The sequence below is a fragment of the Octopus sinensis genome, linkage group LG4 (genome assembly GCF_006345805.1).
Source record: "Octopus sinensis linkage group LG4, ASM634580v1, whole genome shotgun sequence".
In the NCBI taxonomy this organism is placed as follows: domain Eukaryota; kingdom Metazoa; phylum Mollusca; class Cephalopoda; order Octopoda; family Octopodidae; genus Octopus; species Octopus sinensis.
In genome coordinates this window covers 43,259,013-43,286,414 of record NC_043000.1, presented here as the reverse complement: position 1 = coordinate 43,286,414, position 27,402 = coordinate 43,259,013, and the positions used below count along the sequence as shown (strand labels likewise).

Genomic DNA, 27,402 nt, shown 5'->3' with positions numbered 1-27,402 from the left:
TATTGTTGTTGTTGTTCTTCTTCTTCTCCTTCATCTGCTTCTTCTTCTTCTCCTCTTTCTTCTTCTTTTCTTCTTCTTCTTCTTCTCCTCCTTCTTCTTCTTCTTGCGTTTGTTGTTATTGTACATTTTATTGGTAGTGTTCTCTGTTATTCTCGTTGTAATGTGGTTGTTTCTTCTTTTGCCACCGACGCTGGTCAGAAGTCATAAATATAATCTATAACACCTTATTAATGAAGGTGTGGGTTTAATTATGACACTTACTACAAATAATTTGGTTCTGTTCAGCAGCTTGACGGTTTGGAAGATATTTTCGATTTTTCCCGAGTGGATCCAAATATATACCAGAGCTATATTTGTTTCATTTTTCCGAATCATGCGAACCCTTAGGATTGTAGATTTGTTACCTTACTGAACAAAACATCTAACACAAGTAACCCAATGCTTGCTTCTAGCTTTTCAATCACAGCTCACAAATTCATCGCTTGCCTAACCACATATAACGACATAATCTGAAATCCTTGCTATTAACACGGTAGTGGGTTGACTTTTGCGTAATATTCAGAAATGAAAATAGTCTCCACTCTCTCGTATCACATGCCCCTGATAAGGATTTTCTTATACTCGTAAGCCTTTGTCGGCCTTTTCATTTGGTACGTGTACACCAAAACGACCTTTACAAGTTGCAGTGTCTCGCCCGCATCCAGAAACCCAAATGTGACAATTTTATTATCCTTCAGGTCGAGTGACGCGGCCTTTTTTATCTATTTATTTATTTTGTATATTTTATCTATTTATTTTGTATATATATATGGTTAATCAATTTTAGCAGCTCTTTGACTGTAATCGCTTTTATAATGGTTACTATTGCTGCCGAAGGCATCTATATCATGATGACACAGTGGTAGCGCTGGCTATGGTGGTGGTGGTAGTGCTGCTGCTGCACTGTTGCTGCCAGTGCTAGTGCTGCTGTTACTTGTGGTGCTTTACTAGTCCCATTTTTCCATGTGCTTTTGACAAGGGCGGTGGTTGTATTAGACATGGCGTACTCCTTTCTTTTCATTGTGGATATTATTCTGATCGTCATTTTGTTGATTGTTTTTATATTTTAGTTTGAGGAGTTTCGTTCTTCCAGCTCAGTTGATTTGCTTTTATTTACTGTTGTTATTTGGAAGATTATCAATATTGTTGTTACTAAAGTCCTTTGTTGAAATCTAATAGGACCTACAGCAATCGTGTAGTAATATCGGCTTTAAATTTTGGCACAAGGCCAGCAATTTCGAAGGAGAAGATAAGTCGATTACATCGACCCCTGTGCTCAGCTGGTACTACTTCTATCGAAAACTGAAAACTTGAAAGGCAAAGTCGACCTCCGCGAAATTTGAACACAGAATATAAAGACAGAAGAAATAGCCCTAAGCATTTTTCCCGGCAAGCTAACGATTCTGTCAATGCGCCGATTTAATCGTGTAGTAATATAAAATGGCAGACGAGGACGATAAGCTCTCAGAACAGTTAACACATCAGGTAAAATGTTAAGCGGCATTTTGTCTGTCTCTGCTTTTTTAGTTCAAATTCCGCCGAGTCAGCTTTGCTTTTCCTTCTTTGTGGGTCGATAAAATAAGTACTAGTTGATTACTGGGGTCGATGTAATCGAGTTACAATCCCTAGAATTGTCGGCCGTGTGCCAGTATTTTAAACCAATATGAAATGGTGGACATGAAGAATTCATTCGTTATATGTAAGAGAACTTTCCGACAACACTTCCTGTAAGTTCATTCTTGGCAAAAACTAATCACTTCATGCGTAACCTAATCTGAGTTCCTGCTGGGTATTACATATCCGACTGTGTGTATGTACATGTTATAAAAGTCATCGTTACAAGAAAAGGCCTACTTGATTGGAGTTTTATTTTATCGGATCCATATGCACAAGATCAAAAGCTAGAGAAATATACCAAAACAAACACATAAATTTATATAAACTTATTCACTTTCATACTCACCTTCACATAATGGTTCTTTGCTTTTGATGGTGAGTATGCCAGTTGTTTAATGCAGAAACACTATAAGTTATATGAACAAAGAGACAGGGCTTTTGACAGTTCATTGCATGGATTCTACAACAGCTTCCAGCTACCTACTTTTCTTTAAAACGTATGGCTTGACCCTCAGTTGTGACACAACGGCATTTTTAACAGAAGCACCTTGAATTCGAAAACTGATGGCTTGGCACAAAATTTGAAAGGTTGACTGTATGTATCCATCACACACATCTTCATATACATAAATCCGTACAATTATGAACTCCACATACATTTAATGCTAAAGACGGGAAACAGAGGCTCTGTGTTCAAATCTAAACGAAGCAAAGCTATTTCTCCTTTTTTGTATTCTATTAACAAGTCAAGTATTGAACTCGTTTTTTCCTTTCATCCCTCATTCCCTTATTCCCCCTCTTTCTGTCTGTCTGTCTGTCTGTCTCTCTCTCTCTCGCTCTTTCTCACTCTTTAAATGGACTATGTGAGTAATAATAGAAAAGTGTCTGTCTGTCTGTCTGTCTGTCTCTCTCTCTCTCTCTCTCTCTCTCTCTCTCTCTCTTTCTCGCTCTTTCTCACTCTTTAAATGTGAGTAATAATAGAAGAGAGCGTTTATATCACAGCACTACGAAAATCTTATGAAGGATTATGTTATGAAGGACATGAAGAAAATCGTTCAAAATGCTATCTGAATGGAATGGGCCTTCTCAGAAACAAAACAATGTTTAGACAAATATGTATTTATGCTGAACCTATGTTGGAAACAATATCAATATTTATAATATTATTATGTTATTAATTCATTAAGGCACTTCACCTAGTGGTCCGGTCTGTTTGGTTCATAGTCAGAAGATAGTGCCTACGATTCTCGAACCAGATGCTGTACTGCCCTCTCGATCATGTAATTTCATTTCATTTTGCTGAAGTCATCTCAATTAAAAGCGAATACTTGCGTGGTGTGGGTACAGCTGTCACATGTATGGTTGTTCTGAGAAGTTATATGCGTTTGCGCACAACAACATCGGCACCTAACGTAGCTAACGAAAGGATGACATATGTCATCATGTATCATGCTTAAATGTGAATGACGTCTTTGGCGTTATTTTTTTTTATATATTATTATTATGTTTTTAAGGGTCGGTAAAATTGACAGAAACGCTACAAGGTCAAATACAATAACTTGTATTCAGTTGCGATTCCATCTACTCTCATTTCGAACACCATTGATACTAACATTGCTTTTCCTCTTTCTACTTATAATATACAATAGCTGTCGCGTATTAACGTCTATTTAATTCACTATACACTTCCTCCAAAATATGTCTCCTGTTCATATTTTAGAAATTATTGCTATCATTTTTCATTGTCAAACTTTCAAATAAAGAATAGTAGTTGGGGTTTTCTGGGTTTTTTTCTGTTTGTTTTTCATTCACTCCTGACTTTTGGCTATCACTTTCCTTTAACTTGCGTGGTGGGACTGTATGTTTTTTTTTATTTTAACATCTATTGTATATAAATTTTCTTTTCATAAATTGGATTGATTTTCAACGATATTTGCGTGATTGTGTGTATGTGTGTATGTATATATATATATATGTTTGTGCGTGTGTGTGTTTGTGTGTGTTTGTATGCATACATATCAAAAACTTACTTGAAATATATAGTTTCCAACAACGTGCATGCAACGCAAATGTCAAAAATAAAATTATCAAGGAAATTATACTTATATTTCTTATGATTTTTCTCGGAGCTGCCATAGTTATTTAAAATACATATATTTTTTAGTGTATTTCCTCACAAATTTCATCTTAGATGTATGACAGGATCAGTTGCTATTTATCATTCAATCCAACCGTTTTGTGACACCACATAAAGGAAGAATATCTTTTTTTATGAAATGTGTCATTATTTCTATGTAATTTTCATATCTTAGTCATAACTTTGCCTGCAATATAAGGAAAAATTTTAAATTATCTTACAATTTTTTCTTCACAGCTGTGTTAGATTACTGGATGAGTATATTTTGTGCAGGTTTAGTCACTTGGATAAGGCTGTAGCTGCTGACGTCAGCTATTAAACTTACCTATGTTCGAAAGCGAATTCGGACAAACCAATTAACTGGAACGACGATTTGAAAGATAAATGGTTTTATAAATATCATGATCAACAGAATTAAGAGATAACATATACAATAGCGAGGAAACTTACCGGCAGATCAATAAGTGGCTTCACAATCGACTAGATATAGAAACCAAGTACTTCTAATATCGAACCTCAGTGTCTAAAACATGTTTTTCAGTTTGTTGTCCTTCACTCACCATGGCTTTAAACAAACGAAAATTTGTATATATGAAACAAAAGTGAAAAAATATTTGATGATATCCACAGACTTTTGAGGCTCCGGTTGATTTCAAATACATACTAACAGTTTACAGCTATGAAACATAATTTAGTACCACCAAGCAAATAGGTGCACATTAACAATGCAGAGAAGATCCAATACATAATCAAACATGATATTTTGTTTTTATACACTGCTCTTAAGTTACACCATCTCAAATACTGTGAAAGCAGCTAATGTGTCTGCGTGTCACATGCACTGCCACATTAGCTGGAGTGAGAGATGAGTTTGTACGAATTTACCACTGCAAGATATATTTATATTTAATAGCCGCATGTAACCATTGTGTCTTGGTAGCGTTTTATCTTCATTGATGTGTTTTGTCTTTGAAACGACTCTGAAGCCAGGGCATGTCGGTCAAACTTCTCCCTCTAAATGATTGAATTGTACAGTCTGATTTCGAAATTAATTTTGTCTCTATCGTTTGAATTCTATGTTCCAAATGTGAGGGACGAAAAAGTCGATTACATCAAACTGATTTCTTGACTTACACTGATTTTATTGCATATATTTGATACAATATTCAACTAACATTAATACAGAATATTAACTCATGAATAGAATTCTAAAATCACTTAAAATATCTTCACCGTATATTTAGCAGTAGAATACTCTACTTGATAGTTGATATCTGTTTATAAAGATATCGTATATCGTCTTAGAGATTATATTTCGATCACTAGGTGTAGTGCTTATTTCATACACTTATTGTTAGTTATGAATGTAAATCTATGGTCACTTGTCACTTGTAGACCAACCGCGTCCAGGGCGATCTTCGACCACTCGAACGAATGAAAACACCATGAAATTTCATGACCTGATCACGGAAGACGGTCATTCAACAACTGACAAATTTGTTGTTATGGATGGTGTGACCTGGGGCTTCTGCCAAAGAATGTTCATGGTGGAATTGTGAATGAAAATAGTTACAGCAATATTTGTGCTTCGCTTACTCACGGAAGATCAAAAGTAGTGACGACTGAATGCGTGTCATGAACTGAAAGAACAGTGGGAAGTTCATCCGGATATTTTTTCGAAGGCTATCACTGGTTATGAAAGCTGGTGTTACGGAATTTGAAGATACGGAAGAGGTGAAGAAAAAACGACGGAGGCGTTAAAAGGTATCTCTTCGCAACGGGTCCGACACTGCTTCGAATAGTGGAAAACGCACCTGGACCGATGCACTGCTTCAACTGGAGAATATTCTGAAAGTGATAAAAGTGTAAACATGTAAAATTAAGTGAACAAAATAACATTGCTTTTGGGTACCCCCTCAAATGTATATATTATTTGATGTGTTTGCAGGCATTTCAAGCAGTCATTTTGTATCCTGGAGTGACCTTACATGTTTGTGTGTATGAGTGTATGAATTATGGAGTTATGGATGTCATTATTCAGTTTCATTTCAAGGATTTTTTGCAAATAGAGAAAGACCCGGTTTCTAGCCTAGATGTCAAGCTCCTTCATTGGAATTTCAACATCTCCAGCGTATTTTTCTTTGTTTGTATGTATGTATGTATGTATGTATGCATGCGTATATGTATGTGTCTGTATCTGTGTGAGTATGTATGCGTGTAAAGATGAGAGGCCTTCGTGCGTACGTAGAGTTTATAAAATGGCGAAAACATCTAATACATCTAAAAGTGAAATTACATCTGTTCGTTCAGAAATGTTCAAATGACTCCGAATTCATAGCTATTTTGTGTTATATGCTCTGCGTGATCTATACACGTATGATGATAGGTGATATTGAGATGACAGTATATTATTACAGCTTAATTTATGGCGGTGAGCTGGCAGTACCGTTAGCACCCCTGACACAATTATTGGCGACGCTTCATCTCTCTTTACGGCCTCAGTTCAAATTCCTCAGAATTCGAATCTACCTTTCATCTTTTCGGGGTCGGGTTGATGAAACAAGGTCGATGAAACAAATACCAGTCGAGTACAGGGAGTGATGTAATTGACTTACCCCCTCCCCACCCAAAAAAAATTTCAAGCCTTTTACTTGTTGTAGACAGGATTATTATAACGCAATTTTAATGCACAAATTATTTGTGTATTTTTGCTATAAAAAAGTCATGTGTATTCTCCGCTCAACAATGTTCCTTCCACGTAATAACATTTCACAGTAAAATTATTTTCTGTTTCTTTCAAATTCAATAACACTTAATTGACAATATGTGGGCCGACAATAAAACAACCAATTCTCTACCACTACTTGAATATAATGAATATTTTACTTTACAATATATCCTTGTGACTTACTAATTTGTTTTCTAATGGGTAGCTAATTCATCGAAATTAGTTTCCTATTGAGTAACAACAATGTATATGTAACACCTATCCAACGTAAAATGTGATTTACACGCCGTATTATGCATAACAATTTGCAAAATTTGCCCTAAGTACTTCCCAGTTAAGCGGGAAAATAATAAACGGCCAGTCGCATATTCAACAACATATGATTTTACACAAGAATTAGCAAAACCCAATACTAATGAAAATGACAGTATTCCAACCACATTAGATCAAATAGATGTTAAAGTAATAATAATTTTCTCTTAAAACGTAATTTGCACTCCAGAGAATCGGTCTAGTGTACCACTGTCGATACGAATTTGGTACAATACTCTATAGCAAAATAACAGCCAATTTATTTAGAACCCGTTTCTATTAACATACATAAGCTTTCTGAAAACAGATAAGAATCACGGTCACCTTGCTGTGAACGGATCTTTGGAATTTAATGTTAGCCATCACATCATATCGTATAACGTCAAAAAATACTATGTTTGAAAATAAAACTTATAAAACACCCAATTAAAACATGAAAATCTATTTTCTAAGTTCCAACATAGAATTTAGGTTTAATGTGCAGACAGAATATTTAGAACATTAACTATACATATGAAAGCAATTTTGTTTTTCATATAGGTAATATTTTACTAATCACATACACCCACACACATACACACACATACAGACACACACACACATATATATGCATCCAAAATATAACAGAAGCTCATTTAATGGCCAATACTCTATATCTTCACTACTTAACCTTAAAAAATGTTTTAACTCTTGATGTCTAAATTAGCATTAAATATATATTATCTTGTTTTATTATACCATATCATTCGATCTGTTTCAGTATACCAAGTAATATACAAATATCAAGTTCAAAAGTTCATTGCAATATATTTCAGTTTGCTACATTCTTCTCCATAATTTGTATTATCTCATATATTCTGAATTTGTTATGTTACGTATTATTATTTGCAGCATTACCTTCTAAACTGCATACATGTAATTATTGCAGCTGTTACAGTGTTTTGAGAATATAATATTTTTTTATAATTTATATTTATCTTTATATTTCTCAGTCTTATGTATTAAAAATATGATGTTATGAGACAATTCTATCGAATTTATTATTTTATGATTATTCCAAATTTCGTCTCTTTTCCAAATTATTTAGGAGAAATTTTTGAACATTATTTTTCTTATCGCTTATTGTTTTTAGCAATTAAGCAATTTACTTTGTTCAGTAAACTGAAAGTTTTTATATTCGTAAATACTCCCAAAACAATACCTACTCATACGTATTGTGCTGAAATAATGTCGTTTGTATCTATAAAAGACATCAGAAGCATCTCATGGGATTAATATTCACTTTTAAAAGATATAATCCGTTAAATTGGAAATTTTCTAATAAGAAGGAAATGAAAGAAATTTTAAATAAAAGTATTTGTACTAAATTAATTACTTTTTTTTATCTACTTTCAACACATTTCCAATGTCTTCTAAACTAGAAATGTTCATCTTAATGCTACAATTGGATATCGTTCTCATTTAATTGTATTTTCATTATAGTTATTTATGTATTATAAATACATTTTATATTCAAGTGGCAATAAATCTATGTAAAAGCGATTGTATAATTTCAGCGACTTAATGTATTTTAAATGTCTTGATAGTCAGATATAAATGTAATATCTATTTACGGAAATACATCATTATATCTTAATATCGTGAATTAATGCCGGTTACATTGCCAAATAATCTATTGCATTAAGATACATAATGTTGTTCTTTAGACTTAGGTTAACCTAAGTACTTCCGGTATTAAATTTCAAAACGACAAGACTACAATAGCATATTGTATCATAGATTCTATACTTAATTAAATTAGAATCTTTTATTCTATTAACATACTAAAAAAGCAATTAATTTTCATTGCAACATGTATTCTAACGTAACTATGGAAATAAATAAAAGTTTGAAGATTAACTATTAACCTACAAATATATGTTTACATTTATTAATATATATGTGTATGTATGTGTGTGGGGAATGCATGAGTGGGTTTTCGGTGTAGCATCAGCTTTGAAAACTCTTTCAGGTAGGTGAGACCGGGGCAAATTGACTACAGGGGCAAGTTGACACATTTTCTCTAGAGAAAATGTGAAACTACTTTCGGACGATTTAATGACATCATAGTAGTGCTGTTAGTATAAGAAAAGACCTGGCGGCTATGGTGCTTGTGTTGCAGGTGCGTAAGGCCCATTGTGCTGAAAGTGCAGGATCCGGTCGGTCAGTGACACAGCTTCGTGCAAAGTCGCTGTCTGTGAAAATGTTGCGATTAAAAGTGCATATTCCTGTAGAAGAAAAGCCACTAAGAATGTGCGTCGGAGTTGCAGTCAATGGCCATGCAGTTTTGATAATACATGGAACGTCATAAACGTTCATGGTCTGGCCAGGATGGTTAATATGCCAGTCATCAATGGCAGTGTTTGTGTACTTCTTCAGTGGTCTATAGACCGCTTTGTCCAACGGCTGTAACCTGTGTGTGCAGTGAGGTGGGAAAGAAAGCATGCTGATGCCATTGTCTGATGCATAAGTCAGCCCCTCGATACTAAGGTGGGAATTGTGATTGTCCAGCAAGAGAAGGCACAGTGACTGCTTTGAACATTTCACATTCCTCACAAAGTGTTGAAAAAATTTCACAAACTGCTCCTCACACATCCAACCAGATGGATTAGCACCTCCATCGCTGCCTGATGGTCCATTGTTCAGACAAACATTGATAAAGGAACGACAGGAAAGGGACTCAGTAAGGGCAGGTCAACGAAGGGAAAAGGTCCAACTATTAAGAAAAAAGTTAAAATTCAAGAAAGTGATACCTCTGATGAGGAAGAGTGCTATTGCTTAGTCTGCTGCGAGCCTTTTTCCAACAGCAAAGGAAGGAAAGTGTGGCTTCAGGGTTCTGATTGTAAAGGTTGGGTTCACGAAGCATGCACACCAGGTCTGACAATATTCACATGCCCAAACTGTGAATCTGATATGTAATGAAACTGTAATAATGGCCTTTGATCAAACCAACAAGCTTATATCATGTGTTTCTGTCCACTAACATGTACGTTCCAAGAAAATGCATTCATGTGTCAACATGCCCCATTATATGTGGTCTCACATTTAAGTGGTCTCAGAAAATACACAAAATATATATCCAGACAATAAGCAGATGAGATCTCTAGCTTTGTAAGTCTTCTGCTATGGTTGATTTATGCGTGTAATACAAGATGCAGTAGAACACATTAAATAGTATTGCTCTGTCAGTGAAAATGTAAAAAATGTAGTCAACTAACCCCGGTCTCTTCTACACATTTACATTAAAACCCACCCAAAATAAACTCACACACCCTCTCGCTTTAAAGTAAACTTATCACTTCTTCTGTCATAGACTATATCGATATATTCATTAAAATATTAGATATTACATATGCTTTTTGTATATTATATCCTAACAAAACACTTCAAGTAACGGATACCTGATTAACCATTCATATTTCTTGTCCATCTTAAATCGACCCGAACGAAAATTCGGCGGTATATTTATGAAACGTCTCCTCAAATTTTAGGCAAATTTCTTCGGATTCTTGCAGAATCCAGGATGGTACATTTTGCAGGTCGACAATACGATTTTCAGTTTCAATATCTTTCAGTCTTTTAGGTAGAATTCTGGGTAATATCACAATTTCAACAATTACCATAGAAATATTTGTTGTCTTACTTTCTACAGTCATTTCAGCTCTACCCATGATACAATAATTTCTTAATTCTTTCAATTTCTTTGCTATCAACTCTGGTATCATAGAGAGTTGCATACAATACACTCTATATTTTGTCCCCTATAATCATATCTGCCTTCTTGCTTTAATAGTATGCCCAGTCTTTATGGGGAAGTTCCATAAGTTATTGTAATGTAATTCTCATTCTCTGTCACAGCCTCTGCTTCGTGTTTACATTGCTTTCCTCTTATTTTGAACCCACTCAGCCAACACCGCAATGCAGTCTTTTACCTACAATGTCATGCTTGCACTTTCACTCTTTCTGCGCTAGCCTAATATACTCACGTAAAAGATGATTGATACATTTGTGTTTCTCATAGTTTCTAAGTTCGCTATCTCATTTTATTATCATTTATGGGTTTTTCTTCTTCTTTCAAATTTGCTTCTATTTCTTACCGAGTGTCTTCCCGACTCCTAGGGCAAAGAAACTCATAGTATACATTGGTAGGCCATTAAACTAAACTCACTAGTTCGTTCTTTTTGTTATAGAAATAAAGTTAAATTAAAATACATGGGTAGTAATAGTTCACACATCGACAATGCTCTTCTTAATACGTGTGATGTACCAGTTAAGACAATCTTTTGCACTTTTTGCAGGGATGGTAAGCCAGGGATCATTCTCATATAATTTTCGGTTCCCTTCTCGATCATTCCTAGTGCTCCTACGATCACTGGTATTGTAACCGCCTTGAGATGCCACATTTTCTCAATTTCAATTAGCAGGTCTTTATATTTTCTGAGCTTGTCAAATTCTTTCGCCGAGATATTATGATCTCGGGGGATGCTCATGTCGATCAATAAGCAAACGTTATTGTTTTGGTCATTCACAACAATATCCGGTTTATTGGCTTTGATGGTTCGGTCTGTATGTACTGGAAAGTCCCACAGAATCCTTACATTTTCTCTTTCAGTTACAGCCTCAGGGTGGTGATTATACCACTTGTCGGCAGTTTTGATATTGTAATGCCGACTTATTAGCCAGTGGAGATATTGGCCAACTCTGTCATGTCTTAATTTATACTCCACTGGTGCTAAGACTTTACATCCAGAGATTAGGTGGTCCACTGTTTTAATCATGTCGTTGCAGAATCGGCATTTTGGGTCTGCTCCATTTTTCATCACATTGGCCTGGTAGTTCCGGGTTAATAGGCTTTGATCTTGAGCAGCCAGGATGAAACCTTCGCTCTCTGCTTTTAGCCCTCAGCTCCGTTGCCACTGATGGTTTTGCTTCTTGTCAACAACAGCTTGTTTGCTACGGGCCACATATTTGCCGTGCAGAGGTTTCTCCTCCCACCTATCAGCCAATTACTTGTGCGCTTTTTTCGTTGCCATTATTTTTACCTTCTTTGCAACAATATTTGCCGTACTTCCCTCGGGTTGTTCAGTTTGGGTATCCTTTATGATAGAATGAAGCTTCTTTCGTCTCTCGTGATTTTCCGCGAGCTTTAGCATCCAGTCATTCGTTATTTCAAGATATTTGGCCAGTCCAATTGTGGTTGTTTTGTAAGCTAGTTCAAATTGGATCAGGCCTCGACCTCCTTGGGCTCTGGGGAGGTAAAGGTGATCTACGTCTGCCTTTGGGTGGGGCATCCTATTACAACTCAGCAGCTTGCGTATTTTCCTATTTATATTCTTTACTTCACTCATATTCCAGTTCAACACATTGTAGCTATAAGTAACAACTGGAACCGCTAAGGAATTTATAGCTAACACCTTGTTACGTGAATTTAGTTCAGATTTCAGGACTGCTCGAACTCTCCTATAACATTCCTTCCTGATCTTCTCTTTCATGCTTGCATGCTGAATACCAGAGCCTTCATTTACCCCTAAATATTTGTATGTTTTTCTTGCTCTAGCTCTCTTATGACTGTGTCAACATCTAACACGACTGAATTTGTGGTCTTCACTTTCCCTTTCTGGAAAGTGGCCTTAGCACACTTCTCAAGCCCAAACTCCATCCCGATGTCATCGCTGAATGCTTTCACAGTGCGCAATAAGCCTTCAAGTTCATTATCGTCTTTACCATAAAGTTTTAAGTCATCCATATAAAATAGATGGCTTATTTTTTTATTGACAATTTTATACCCATACCCTGTTCTGTTTAATTCACTTGTAAGGGGTATTAGGGCTATGCAGAATATTAAAGGTGAAAGTGAGTCACCTTGAAAAATTCCACAGTTGATGTTTATATTCTCTGAGCCAAGTACTCCATTAGAGTGGTATAATTGGAGATTCGTATTCCACAACGACATATTATGCTTCAGGAAGCTTGAAATCACAGGGGAAATTTTGAAGATGTCCAGCGATTTCAAGATCCATGAATGCGGTATACTGTCGAAGGCCTTTTTATAGTCAATCCGTGCGGAGCTGAGATTTCTGCGCTTGTTGTGACAGTTCTGATGGATCATACGATTAATTAGCAGTTGATCTTTGCATCCGTTATGATTATTATTATTATCATTATTATTATTATTAATATTGTTATTATTATTATTATTATTAATATTGTTATTATTATTATTATTATTAATATTGTTATTATTATTATTATTATTATGAAAGACTCTAGGATAATTCTTAATTATCGGTTATTCTTTAATTGAAAGCAGGCAACAACAAATCACCAAAGGTTTCAAGTAGGACCATTTCCTGTGATTCAAATAAACAATACTTTCCTTAGAATGCAATCTGTACACAGCAATGCTGTCTTCTGAAGCAACTCGAGCCTGACAGCAAGTCCAATATTTTCAGTATGTTTTGGATAGTCCTCGGAAACTTCTCCTAATGCTCCAATTACCAATGGTATCACCATTACTTTCCTCATACCCCATAACTGTCCTATCTTGTCCCGAATTGGCTGGTATTTCTCAATCGTTTCTGTTTCCTTACATTTCACCCTCGAATCGCCTGGTATTGCAACACTTTTATCTTTACTTCTTCTTCATCTTCATGGATGAGCAGAATATATGGTGGTCTCGCATCTATGACATGGTAGCATTGCATGTTAAAATCCCAGAGTATTTTGTAATGTTGTTTTTCCATTACTCTTTCTTATTTCTTTATTGCCCACAAAGGTCTACACACAGAGGGGACAAACAAGGACAGACAAACGGATTAAGTCGATTATATCGACCCCAGTGCGTACTTATTTAATCAGTGGTACTTATTTAATCAACCCCGAAAGAATGAAAGGCAAAGTCGACCTCGGCGGAATTTGAACTCAGAAAGCAGCGGCGGACGAATTACCAGAAAGCATTTCGACCGGCGTGCTAACGACTCTGCCAGCTAGCCGCCTTCACCCCATCGCTCTTTCTGGTTTGTGTTCATACCACTGTGCGGCTCTCTCGAGTTTTGCTTTACCGCACAACAGCCAGTGGACATATCTGGTCACATTGTCGTGTTTCCTTTTATATTCGCGTTGTGCGAGCTTACAGAACACAATATCAATTTAACTTTCTCCTTTTTCAGAGCACATCCTACACCGTGGCGCGTTAGTGCTTTTATCAATGTGATATTATAATTATTATTATTATTACTATTACTATTATTATTATTATTATTATTATTATTATTATTATTTTATTATTTTATTATCATCATCATCATCATCATCAGTAGCAGCAGCATAATTAGTATTACCATTATTATTATAGTATTTACAAAGGTATACACAAATATGTGTATGTAGGTGTGTGTGTGTGAATTTTATGCTACATATATATATATATATATATGTATATATATATATATATATATATATATATATATATATATATAAACAAGCGATATGTCAATGAGCACGTATGTTGAATATATTGCTTTAGAGATATGTCTGAATTCCTAAAGCGACATTTAGAAGGCGGTTTTGTCTATATGTATATTCCAGTAATATACGAGTAGAATACGTTGAGAAACACAATATATTATATTTCATTTGATGGTTTCTTAAGTGCTTATTCTTGTTTATTTGTGTTCCTTACTGAAAATCTTACCCAGTTAAACTTTTGAAAACATTATTGATCAAATATTTCGATAATTTTTATTTTCTACGATTATAGAGGTTCTCAGTACTTTAGATGCAATCTCATTTATATAAAATAAAACTGCTACAGAATGTATTAATTGATTCTTAGTTGACGTGTTACTCCCAGGTGAACGAAACCAGATACCTCTATTAAGGTTACTTACTCAAAATAATACCGTAACGTTATGTGATTTGTGTGCTAAAAGCTACATCGAGTTTCAATTCAACACAGAGGTACTAACACATATATGTACATAACTACATATATGTGTGTGCGTGTGTGTTTGAGTGTGTATGTGTGTGCACGTATGTATATGTATATGCATATATATAAATGCACATAAATATATGCATATATATATATATATATATATATATATATATACATATACATAGATACATACATAACACACATATATATACAGCTATATATATAAACAAACATATATATATATATATATATATAAATTCAATAATAGACGAAGATAGATAAAACAACAACGCGAGTACATGGTACATGTAAAGTATTAGCACACGCTCAGGGAAGGAAAGAAAGGTGGTTTTACGTTTCGAGCAAAGCTCTTCTTCAGAAACAGGAGACAGAGGAAAGTCCAATAGAAAAGGAAGACCTGACCTAATTGACAGTATTAAGTTTTGTCATATGATTATAAACTTAACACTCTGTTTGATAGATGTTTTGTTGCTATAATACAATTTCTGACAATCTTGCTTGACTTGTTGGGAAGAATAAAGTTTGTTTACATCAATTTATAATTCAAGAGTTATATTAACTTTTCACTAATTCTCCGAACAGTGATCGACTCCCGTTTCGGTTTCTTGTATAGAATGGACACATATTTGTACTTGCAAGTATTGGGTTGAGGAATAATTCATAAGCATTTTTTATCTTAAATTTTAAAATGCACTCAGAAGTAAAAGGCATTAGGAAAATGTTTTATGTTATTTGAAAGAGAATTTTTTGCCCTACAAGATAATGTTCTTTTTTAATATTGATTCTTTTGTATTTTCAGATAATTAAAATCGAATGTCAAGTGGAAAAACTGAGCATATCCGACACCATTTGCTTTTTGCAGTTAATCGAGGTGTTAAGCCGACATCTCTTTCAAATAACACGAAATATTTTGCTAATGCGTTTAATTTCTGCGCGAATTAAAAAAAAAACGGCATGAATTATTCGAGAATAAAACGTACACGAACCCTTATACACATAGATAAATATGTGCGTAGGCGAACAAAGCTAGTTCGACATATATATGTACATGTATATGTGTAAAAACAGAGGGAAGACGTGAAGTTTTCAGACGATAATCAATCAAGTATTGATACAAATATATATATATATATATATATATATATATATATTTATAAAAAAGAAGTTTGAAAAGGCCACTATATAAGATAGATTTTAATTTTCTTATAAATTTTACATGTTTCGGTTTTTCTTGAAAAAACGAACGTTATCAAAAATATTTTAAAAAGTTAAGTGTAATAAAAAAGTTCATAATTGTTTCTTACTGGTCTCAACAGAATCCATGTGGCGGTGTTTTGTCGGTAGTAAGTATAATAGCTGTAAGTTTCAAGTTGAGTGTAATAAAAAAAAGTTCATAATTGTTTCTTACTGGTCTAGACAGGATCCACGTGGTTGTTTTTAGCTGTCTTGTGTTCGAATGACCCGCGGCTGAAATGGCAGTGACTGTTGGTCGCAGTAGTAGTAACCGTGGTGGTGGTGGTTGGGGTTGCAGCAGCTCATTGGTTGTAGCAGCTTAGCTGTGGCTGTAGCAGCAGTAGCAGAATGACCAGTGGCTGAAATGGCAGTAGTAGCAGTGACTGTTGGTCGTAGTAGTAGTAACCGTGGTGGTGGGTGGGGTTGCAGCAGCTTAGCTGTGGCAGTAGCAGCAGAAGCAGCAGTAGTGGAGGACTGCTGATCGTAGTTGTAACAGTAGTGATAGTGGTAGTTGTAGTAGTAGTGATAGTGGTAGCTGTCGTAGTGATCGTGGTGGTTGAGGTAGAATTCCATTTTTCTTTTCGGAAGACCAAGGGTGTTCAAACTTGGTCCGAATTTTCTAATGAAATAAAGTTCTTTATTTTGGCGTTGCGTGAAGGTTACGCTATCACTGAATTTGTAAAGAGGGCAAGTTGTGAATTTCGGATTTTTATTTGAAGCACATCTATCTATGTGTCCACTGACTGGTATTTTCCTGTATTCAGGATTTCTAATTTGGTATTTATGCACTACGATCCTTTTTCGTAAGCTGTTCTTTGTATGGCTTATATACTGCCTATTACAACCTGCGCATGTTAAGACGTAAGTTAAGTTTTCTGATGAACAGGTGAAGTTTGTTCTGATGGCAAACTGATGGCCTTGTTCTAATGTAAATTCTGAACCTTCTACCAAGTTGACACAGATTCCGCAGTTGGGCTTTCCACATTTTCTAACTGCTGGTTTTGTGGTTATTGTTGAGTGCAGTTTAGCTTGGGTTAAAATCTTTTTTAAGGATGTTGGTTGCCGTTTACTTTTAATGATGGTGTGTGTTTCGAGGATCCGGTTTATCTTTGGGTCTCCCTTTAGTTGGGCTGTGATTTGTAGTATGGTGTTGAAGGCCTCATTGTTAAGTGGGTTGTGTGTAGAGATGTAGGGAAGGGTTTTTAATTTTTCTTTCTTTCTTGGTTTTGTTTGTCTCAGGTCTTCTATACTTAATTTAAGTGCTCGTTGGATTGCACTGTCTATTAGGGGCTGTGGAAAATTTCTTTTTATAAGTGTAGTTCTAATTTCCTGGAGACGTGTATGTCGGGTGTTTGTGCCTGATATTACTACCGACAAAACACCACCACATGGATTCGGTTGAGACCAGTAAGAAACAATTATGAAATTTTTTATTACACTTAACTTTTTTAAATATTTTTGATATGGTTTTTTTTTCAAGATGAACCGAAACATGTAAAATTTTTAAGAAAATTAAAATTTATCATATATAGTGGCGTTTTCAAACTTCTCTTCTATAAATACATACCCACTCGTATACGATCTACACTTATTATATATACAATATCTATATATATATATATATATATATATATATATATATATATATATATATGTGTGGTGTGTGTGTGTGTGTGTGTGTGTGTGTGTAAATATATGTTATATATATATAAATATATATATATATTTAATGTAGGATAAAATATTTTTCGAAGAAAAAAAAAATTATCAATGGCCAGCATATTAAAAAATACCTTTAAAGGTTAAAATTATAAACAACTTATAAATAAGGGCAAACGAAAACATTTCTAATGCCAAATATGCCGAAAATTGGACATATTGTCCAGTACCATATAATTTATCACAATACGCACGCTACTCGAAAAAAAGCCGACAGAAATTTCTAAAAAATTCCATTATTACCATATCGGACCGATTTCAGGGTTAGTTCGTGAGAACCCTCCCTTCGTCAGTGATAAATGTAGCAAAGAAATAAATGATGTACTTACTCATACCCATGGAAGAAGCAAAACACTAAGTCATGAGCACAATTAAGTACCTCAAATACACCCAAAATAGAAATACTCCAGCCCATTTAAGACACGTGCGATCTGAACTGAGGCTCTCACACAGTGAGAGAGTCCGGAAGTGAACTCTTAAATCTATATTTAATGTAGGATAAAAATTGTTTCGAAAAAAAAAATTATCAATGGCCAGCATATTTAAAAATACCTTTAAAGGTTAAAATTATAAACAACTTATAAATAAGGGCAAACGAAAAAATTTCTAAAGCCAAATATGCCAAATATATATATATTATATCTAGTGATAATATGAGTAGAGTTTGTGATTATAGAGTTAAAGAGCAATGTAAATTTTAAAATGATTGCAAACGAAAGAATTTAGTAGACCAAGCTATAGTTGAAACTGGTGGTAAAAACTTTTGCTATATAGGAGCATCTCAATCTTTTATTAAGGCTCGCCTGGTGAACCGTGAATGTTCTTTTAGAAAATCTGCTAAACGTTCTTCGCCTAGTCTTAGTAAATTAATCTAGAAATTAAAGGACGGTAATATAAGTTTTGAAACTAGATGGAAGATATGTTCTGCAAAACCTTACCACCGGATAGAAATTGTCAACTCTGTACATCCGAATGCTATAATACTCTTTTACCTAGTAAAAACCTTATTAAACGAGAGAGTTGAAAAGTTCTATCCATGCTTACCGACTCTTAAATATCTATTTTGTAAATACCATTAATCATTCTGTAATTATTAATATCACTTAATTTTGGTCTAATATTGGCTATTAATAATTTACTAAATTTGAAACTGAATCAGACTTTTATTAGAACTAGAATTTGTATCTATAACTTTTTACATTATATAAATATATAACTTGCCTAAATATACATATGTATAATATTTATTTCTAACATATGCATAATAATTCATATATGTTTGTTTATTGCACTAAATTCTTCAATGGTATTTATTTCGTAATATATATAGCATTCCCTTACGTATAAATTTATTGCATATCCGTTAGTTCTTTATTACTTTTCCACACTAATGTAAATTATCGTATAATACGTATTCGTTTGGCTACTTTTGAATTTAAATATCAACCCCGTTGTACCCACTAAATAGTTCTAATATAGTTTTGTAATTTATTGACAATAATGAAAAATATATATAATCTGTTTTCTTTCATATTACGTAATACGATATTCCTTCTTACAACCGAATAATCTCAAGTTTGCATATTTATATACCTAATAATTAATCATTACAAACACATTATTCTACATTAAAACATATACCCAAATACATACTCCCTTATAATCTACTATTTCTTTTTTATTACAAGATAGGTTTATGTTTTCCTTTCCACTTCCTCGTCCAACCATTCCTTTTCTAGTCATTAAAATCCTCAACACATAACACTAACAACTTATTTTTCTAATAGTATTTATTTATTTATTAAAACATATAATTATAGAGTCTATATGTATACACTTTTTCTGTGGTGTGTGTGTGTGTGTGTGTGTATGTATGTATGTATGTATGTATATATACATATATATGTATGTATGTATACATATATATATATATATATATATATATATATATATATAGGGTTATTCAAATAAATATGTCTGAGGAGCTAAGTATAGATATACATGTGGCTACGTGTAAACATATGAGATTGAATATGCATTTTTATATATTGATGTATAACGGTTTATAAGTAAGGCTTACAAGATACATATTATGACGATCAATTTTTTAAATTTCATCTATGCTTGACTTTGAATACGACACAGTGATGAGATCGCTACTCATTTATAGCCTTCCTGAAGTATATCTATTACCAAACCAACAGAATTAATTTATTTATATTTATATATAACCACTGAATGAAAAATGTATCATCTAACCTCTCTTACATTTGTTTTATTATATATTTTCCTTGCATATTAGGTGTTATCATCTTTCTTTTTATTTAAGTTATTATTTAATTAAATGTTCATACTATATATATTTTCTTTTTATTTAAATTTTTACTATATATATACTTTTCTTTAAGTTTTATTTATTATTGATTTGATTTTCATCGTTCTTATATACATTCGTTACACTCATTATCTATCTAAGGTTATTTTTATCAGCTTTTATTTCTTTATTTTTATTTTTATTTTTATTATCTATTTTCTACTATATGACATATTCACGATTACTCACGATTACGCACCACCTAGATACACTTATTTTATATATAGTATATAACTTTTTTAACTAATGAATATTCTGTATGTATCCTTCAAAGTGAAACGTTAACCTTAGTTCTATAAGCTCATAATAACACGAAGACGTTAGAATATAACCAAATGCTTAGAATTGCATATCAACTAGCGGCTAGAACTGAAACATAAGCGTATTTTTGTTTTTACTTTTTTCGGCTTTACAACTCATAATTTATTTGTACTGTTATGTTTTTAAAAATTTTCAACATTTTTATAACATACAAATAAATTATTCATACATCCATTTTGCTCCATTTTCTTTCTTTCAATATTAATAATATGAGTTACTACAATAATCCCTAACATATCGCAGCGAATTTCGTATTATATTATAGTGATTAACCAGTGGACTCTTTTATATTATAATCCCTAATGTGAATCTAACTTTCTCGAATTGATTACATATATATATATATATAGAAAATGTGGTGGGGAAAAGCAAGCAATCAGGCAAAGCAGGACGTGGACATTTAATTTCATTTAATTCAATCCAAATCTAGCTACATAAAGAATTGTAACAATAGTGCAAAGTAGTAAAGATAGTCTCTGACAGCTGTTTCTTGGTTATCCGACCTATTGGGGCATCGTATGGGGTGAAGACTCTGTAAGTTTGGTATTCTTCATCGGAGAGATATAGATTACACAGTGGAAGAATGTTTCTTATCAATGATATTTGTTGTGTACTTTTTGACCAGAAAGTTGGGAGGACCCAATTAAATGCAGTTACATCGAGTAACAGCATGGAGAGAAGAGGGGGAAAGACTTGTTATGCAGTACTCCATATTGAAGGGAATTAAGTATGAATGCTAACAGATCCAAAGTTGAACAAATGTTGAAAGGTGAAATAAGATACTAATGAGAAACGATAGATAGGTAAGAAGTATGTAGTAGATATATATAGCTAGATAGCTAGCTAGATAGATAGATAGATCGATAGATAGATAGATATGCATATATAATATATATATATATATATATATATATATACATACGCATATGTTTATGTATTTATCTCTAGCTTTCTATTTTTATGTATGTAAATAGAGGAGAGAGAAATGTTATTCAAACATTTATACAAACATGAATGCATACATTCATGTATGCCGCTTTTTCTCTTCTTAGAAGTAGTAATTCTGTTAATATTTTCTTGTTGGCTTACTTATCTATGTTTATATATTTTTTTGTTAGAATATAAACGTTTTCTGTACAGATAAAATGAACTGTGTACAAGAATTCTATAAATTTATGTGGCTTATTTAATAAATGATATTGGTTTCAAATTTTGGACGCATTGCAAGGAATTTCCGGAGAGGGGCTAAGTCGATGTAATTGAACTGACACCACTGATCAACTGATACTTATTTTATCGAACCCAAAAAGATGAAAGACAATATCAACACCGGCGTCATTGAACTCAAAAGGTAAAAATGGAGGTAACACCGCTAGGTATTTTGCCCTGAATTCTAACGAAGTTGCCAGCTCACATTAATGTTAAGATTAAGTATGTGAAGCAATAGTGATGCAACTTCAATCAGGGAAATTAATACCGTTTTCATTTATAATTCTGAGTTCTGTTTTTCTGTAATCTAAAGTAATTTGTAGAAAGATCTATATTTGGAAGTCAGATGAAGTAAGTGGAAAGTATGAATAAATAAATACTGCATATATCTCGCTTTAATGAAATGTATTCATTTAATTTTATAATTTTTGTTTTGTGAACAATTATCTTCTATGAAGCTCAATATATGTTATATTCCATACTAATGCGATTTTGCTAACCAAAAGTGTAATTTATCAACAATGATGACTTTAAAATGTTTGATGATATAATACAGCAGAGTATAGCTATAAGCAAAGTAAAATTTGAATGTGTGTCTTAAGGAGGGTGATTATAGAATATCTAATAGTCTTTGAAAAGCTGGTAGGTGATGATATGTACCAATAATTCTGAAAAACTATATAGTAAACAAATGTATAAAAAATAAGTACATTAGTGTATCATACACCATTAGAAAACTGTTAAGCAGGAATTTCTCAACGTTTGAAGGAGCACAACCTTTTTATGCTTCAGTTTCTTGGAAGAGGATTCAGTTAGAAATTTGATGAAAAGATATAAGGAATTCCTTAACTAACTTAATAGACTCTGTTCTACAGACATAAAAGGACCGCGAAATATTTTATATCATTAACAGTGGAAAACCAGCAATCAGAAAAAGGCATTTAAGAAGAAGAGAAATTTTTTTAAATTTAGATAGGGAGAAAGAAAGGTTAATGAGTAAAAACAAGAAATGGCATTAATGATATCGTTGGTATCAAAGGCTCAGTATTAGAATTTTTATTATTAGACTTGCGGGTAATTCAATATATTTCAATAAACACTTCAATGACAATGGTGCATTGTTATATATATTATAATACACACACAGATATACACACATGTACAGACACAAACACACACATACATACTCATACACACAAACACAATTCCACACTCACACACACACGCATATATATATATATAAATATGCATATATATATATACATACATACATACATACATACATACGTACATACATAGATACATACATACATACACACATACATATATATATATATAAAGTTAATCCAAACAAGAAAGCAGAAAAAAACACAACAACGCGAGGACGTGGAACAAATATAGTATTATTGGACGCTCAGGAAAGAAGGAAAGAAGGAGGGTCTAACGTTTCGAGCGGAGCTCTTCGTCGGAAACATTGGAAAAGAAAAGATCCAGAGAAGGGAAGACAGAGGAAAAAAGTCGCCAACGGTACGCACGCGGTCACATTTTGAATGTGGACATATATATATATACATAGGAGATTGAATGAGCACCCCGTTTTCTGCATAATACTATTTCCTTGCATCGACACTTTAACGGAATATTATTATATATGTATAATTTCAGTAACACTGGACAATATAAACTCCTCGGTTAAATTTATGACTCAGTTAAATGTCGATCAAGAAGTTTAGTAGCATACAACTGAGACTTTGATACTCACAATGAATATAAATAAATAAATAAATATAATGAAATGTGTAGAATGAATCAGGTACTCCAAATCAGTCGGAAGAACGTAAATGGTCCGTCTTAGAATGCGGTAAGTAGTCAATTCATGTATAATGATATTAACAGACAGATATATACCTGTTATATATATTTATCATTAATAATTGATAGAACTTACATAGGTGTGCATAGATAGATGGATAGATAGATAGATTAACAAACAGACAGACAAATAGACTGAAAGGCAAACAGGCAGACAGACAGACAGGCGGTCGGACGGACGGACGGATGGACTGATGGATGGATGGATACACATACACACACACACACACAAAAGTCTGGTGCTGCACGAGCACATGGGAATGGCGTTTCCTTACTATTTCATATATACCCAAATTTAAAATGATTTAATATAGTGATATTATTCATCCGGCATGTGTTGAAATATGCCAAAACAATTTAATCTTTCAAAATATATGTTACCTTACATATAATTCATGTGTTAATTCTATTTACTGAAATTTGCTCAAAAGCATATTTTGCTTCAAAGTAGTATATCCTTCTTGACACAATTCTCAGTAATCATACTGTTTCCATTTCTCTCAGTCAATAGTTTTACATTAGCCATCTTTTGAACTCTACATAATGTAGCTGACCCCGTGAGAAGAATTGTGTGGGAAGATATATTCCAGTTTTTTCAAAAATCTGTCCCTGCACCTCAAGCCAAAAGCTGGTTGGACAGGAAATTGTTTGCATGTAAATGTGAATGGAAAATCCATTTCTTGAGATACATATGGTATTCTTGAGATTAGCAGAGTTGATCTTTCATAAGAACTAGGAGCAACCTCAGCCTCAATAACATGATCATGTAAACTGACAACGACGTAGCGTGTCCTATTTCAATGTCCATTAGTAGCATCTAAATTTCTCAGAAGCATTATGCAGCATTTTTTCTTCAGTTTGAGAATGTGTGCTGGAAACCCTGATGGTCCAAGTTTGTTGATGAACTCGATTGGATACAGAGTTTCATTATGAACTGTACCTGAGCTTCTGTATATTTTTAGCTCACCAAGGATCCTTGTGAACAGAAAATCATTCACAAATTGTGCTGCTTCATTTGTTGGAGTAACAATGATTCTATTCGCAAGCCACACAGGGTTTGTGAGGTCAGCATATGCAAAACCAATAGCTCTGAAAGAATATCACTTTCAAGGCAAAGACCATTGGGTAGTTTGATTTTGAATTCACCTAGGCTTGGTTCAAAACAAATGTTACTATTTCCTACATCAAGAAGGTAAGTAGCAAACTCTCTTTCATCAGAATGACGTTCTGTAAGAAGTCTTAGATTGGTTGTCAGTTTCACTACTTCTACATCATTTCCCCACCGCCACCAAAAAACAAAATATCCCTTTAGTGTTGCATCAACAATTTGTGATCTGACACCAATATTCTCCTCTCGAGATACCGTTAACCAGCCGGTCATGTGTAGCGGAAACAGAATCATGACTATGTCTCCATACATATTCAAACATGCTTCCGTCACTTTGCCCTGGTTTCATCAGTTTCAGTTGCTTTCTCTGGTTTCATCTGATTCAGTTGCCCGTATTTCTCACTGCCGTTGTGCCTTTGATGCTAAATTTTCTTTTGCAGTCGCATTTTTTTATGCCCCATGTTGAATTGCAGAATTCAAATGCGATATTTGTGTAATAATGAAATCAAACCTGGAGTGTGTATTTATATTAGAGAGACAGTGTAAGTGTGCGTGTGTGTGAGAGAGGGAGTGGGGAGAGAGAACATTTCAAACATTAAATGAAAAAAAAACATGTAAGTGAAATCTCGTTAAAAACTTTCTTGTTTGGAGTGCTAGAAAGAGCAGCAATCACCTTGTTATTATTGTAAGACTTATAGCGTTCGAAGCATCACTACCAACAAAATCTCTTCTTTATTTAAAAAAGAAATTATACTGATGTATTAAAGAATTTTCATTTTATCAAAAATATCTTTTTAACAAACTCCGGAAACTGATAATGTTCTTTAAATTGTGCCTCGTATCAAAATTATACAGCTATTTTGTGTAATAGCATGCATTCATTCAAAACAAAGTCACTTAAAAATTATAGTGGTATATTGAAAAGTTATCATTTTATCAAGAATAGTCATTTAACAAACTCCTGAAATTGTTAATATTCTTAAAACTGTGCCTCGTATGAAAGTTATATACCTATTACTCTTTACTCTTTACTCTTTTACTTGTTTCAGTCATTTGACTGCGGCCATGCTGGAGCACCGCCTTTAGTCGAGCAAATCGACCCTGAGACTTATTTGTTGTAAGCCCAGTACTTATTCTATCGGTCTCTTTTGCCGAACCGCTAAGTATCGGGGACGTAAACACACAAACACATACACACACATACATAAATATATATATATATATATATATATATATATATTATATACATATATACGACAGGCTTCTTTCAGTTTCCGTCTACCAAATCCCCTCGCAAGGCATTGGTCGGCCCGGGGCTATAGCAGAAGACATTTGCCCAAGATGCCACGCAGTGGGACTGAACCCAGAACCATGTGGTTGGTTAGCAAGCTACTTTATTTCATATAATTTGCCATTTAGGCATTTACAAAGAGGGGACAAACAAGGACAGACAAATATAAAGGGTGAAGTAGCTTAACACAGTTACAATTTTCGAATGAAATTACGGATAAGATTATAAACAATGAATTTTACGAAGGCAATGTTTAAAAATATTAATGATCATGTCGAAGGACGGACACCCAGCCATCCGGGTAGAACCTTTACTTTCTGATCCGGTCACACTTACCTGGTGCCAAACATACCCATCTTGTATGCCACAGGCTTCCATCTTTTCACAAACATATCTCGTGACAGACACCTCTTCTCCAGCCTGATTTTGCTACTGAGGTGGTAACTAAAAAAGTTAATCAACCCCTGGCCGGAGACAAAGGTGCCTGTTACTATACCTTTCGTACGCGTCTTCCATACTGTTTCTTTCAGTATGGCTACTACACAGAAAAAACAAGCCTTTCTTTCCCTGTTAAGGAAAGGGGGCGGCACAATCTCGATGATAGACTCAGCTGATAGCTGTACTCTTCCCATCACTGACAACAGTTGTTCAACAAAAGCTATCAGTCCCGATAACTCCGGACACTCCACGAATGCGTGCAAGACGGTCTCCCTATCCTGCTCACATCGCGGGCATGTCGGCTAGACGGCACTACCGTGCCTTGACAGCATGTCGCGAACAGGTAAAGCCGCACGGAAACACTGCCAGGCTAGGGATTTCTGGTAATTATCCAGATACCCCTGCCCGAACGTCCTCCGGAACAGGTTGATCAACTGATTTTCATCGTAGCCCAGGGTCTCCCCCAAGGCGTCTTCGGACTTAATCTCCACTAACCCGCTATAGAAATCCGTGGTGGAACTCCTGCCGGCGTTGCCCACCCGAGATAGTAGCTGGAACGCCTGACGGCACTCCAAATGCCATTCACTCAGTTTAGGTCTCCGCTTGATCCATGCACCGATGTCCGTTAGGGATGTTAACTGGGGAAGGTAGAACCGGACGTGCGGCGACCACACCTGCTCTCCATCCAGAGGTGCCTCAACCTTAACGCGAGTTTTCGCATCCTCAGCCAAGGCATCCCTAGCCCACCCTTTAGCGGTTTCTGGCAGCAGACAGAGCGCTTTACAAGTGGCTTTCCTCCTTTCCACAAAAATCGGAAAAGGATTCTCTCCAACTTGTTCAGCCACAAATCGGGGCAAGGCACCACGGTCAGACGGTAGGTGATTACTGATGCTATAAACATCTGCACCACCTCCGCCTTCCCTAGCAGGGATAACGCCCGCCCAGACCAGGTCTGGGTTAGAGCGGTCACCTTGTTGGCCACCTCACTCCAATTTTTCTCAATCTGGA

At 34.4% G+C, this 27,402-nt stretch overlaps 1 long non-coding RNA gene across 1 annotated transcript in view; it reads left to right on the top strand.

Moving 5' to 3' along the window:
• LOC118763226 overlaps positions 1-9,425 on the top strand; it is a 9,595-nt gene extending 170 nt beyond the window's left edge. Inside the window, exons 2-3 of the long non-coding RNA XR_004998976.1 lie at positions 138-145; positions 9,262-9,425. This is a non-coding gene — a long non-coding RNA (uncharacterized LOC118763226). The remainder of the gene's footprint in view (positions 1-137; positions 146-9,261) is intronic.
• The last annotated feature ends 17,977 nt before the right edge of the window (positions 9,426-27,402 follow it).